The sequence below is a fragment of the Halyomorpha halys genome, unplaced genomic scaffold, assembly GCF_000696795.3.
Source record: "Halyomorpha halys isolate HHAL.00 unplaced genomic scaffold, Hhal_1.1 Scaffold790.1, whole genome shotgun sequence".
In the NCBI taxonomy this organism is placed as follows: Eukaryota; Metazoa; Arthropoda; class Insecta; order Hemiptera; family Pentatomidae; genus Halyomorpha; species Halyomorpha halys.
The window spans coordinates 33,259-34,857 of record NW_027108682.1 but is presented as its reverse complement, the minus strand read 5'-3'; positions in this window follow the sequence as shown (position 1 = coordinate 34,857).

Sequence of the window (1,599 nt, the reverse complement as noted above, 5' to 3'; positions counted from 1 at the left end):
TATAGGTTTTTTTTTTTTTGGTTTTTTTTTAGTATCTATGAGATCATCCATCACTATTAGCTATTGCCCACAACTGTGTGGCAGATTGTAATATCTATCAATAAATAAATGTATCAATATCAAAAATTAAAAAAAAGTTTCCTTTTACTATTTTAATACCTTTATGGACCGCCTCTCGGACCATCTTCTTACAATCTACTCCATACGGTCAACTATCTTCTTCCAATAAAACAAGAAAAGAGAGAATTTAAATGACTTTCGAGATTCTAAAATGTTTTGGCAATCTTGAAGTTCAAAAAGTGACTTTGGTCATCATATTCATCTGGCATTACCCGGCTGGAAAGGAAAAAAAAATGGCTAGTATGTATTTAATTATAATTATTGTAGTTTGTTCTAGTTCATGACCGTTTTTAATTTTTTTTTTCTTTTATTACTGTGATCCTTATAAGATAAGATCTTAAATCTAATAATTGAGCCATAATTAAATATTGTGCGGTTTTAAGTTCATTTTATAATTTTCATGGTAGTTTATAATTATCATTATCTGGTTTATTAATTATTAAATAAATTAAACTTATTGAATGAAAAACAAAAATTAAATATTATTTCTGAAAAGTATTATTTTGTTAGCATGTCATATCTCCCACAATATATATTTCATCAAAACCAGTGATTGGACCATCATTTTGAATGTTAATTCCACCACTTACAGAAATAAACATTTTTACCATCTGCCTTATAATTACAAATGACGGCTGATTGGTGGCTTTATTTCCTTATGAAGATACAGGGAGATTATAAAGTTTTATTCATGAAGCAATTTATTTTGACTTTTTTGAGTAGTAACAAATTAGGATTCATTTATGTGTTTTCGGAGGTGAAGAAAATGAAAATAGTATCGGTTTTATAATCTCGCACTCGCGTATCGGTTTATTTCAACTTTTCAGATACCTAATATAGTAGGACCCATTTATATCTTTTCAGAGGTGCAGAAAATTTAAAAAAAATATTTTAAGATCGCCCGCTAGCGTACCAATTTATTTGAGCTTCATTTTTAATTTTACGTTTTTTTAGCATATTAGACTTCTTTAATTAGTATTCGAAGAGTTATTGATTAAACTTGATATAAATATTAAAGTTTTTCCGTTTAATTTATACAGTAGGTTTCAATTACATCTTCGAAAAAATATTAGTTAAATGCAGTTTGAATAGTTAAGATAACTCGATAGGCGCCGGCAATCTAAAAATCAATAGATTTAAAAAATATTTCCGCTTTTTTTATCTCTGAAAACATATTTTGGGACCCAGATATGTAAGATAAATTAAGTAACTGTTGTTTAATTGTTTTATCTTACCGCCACCCGGACCATCTACTTCTTAAAATATAACTTAGACCAGACGAAAATTTTAAAATGACCTTAGAAAATAGATACCCACTCTCTCACAGCTACTCTTTTCCATTAGTTTAAAAGCACTTAAGCATGTTTGCCTTCACCCACAGTAGCAATCTTCTGATTTGTCAGGGGTCTCTTCTAACAAACATTAATTGAAACATGATAACTTTTGCCAAGAACGCTTATTGTACGATATTTATTGATA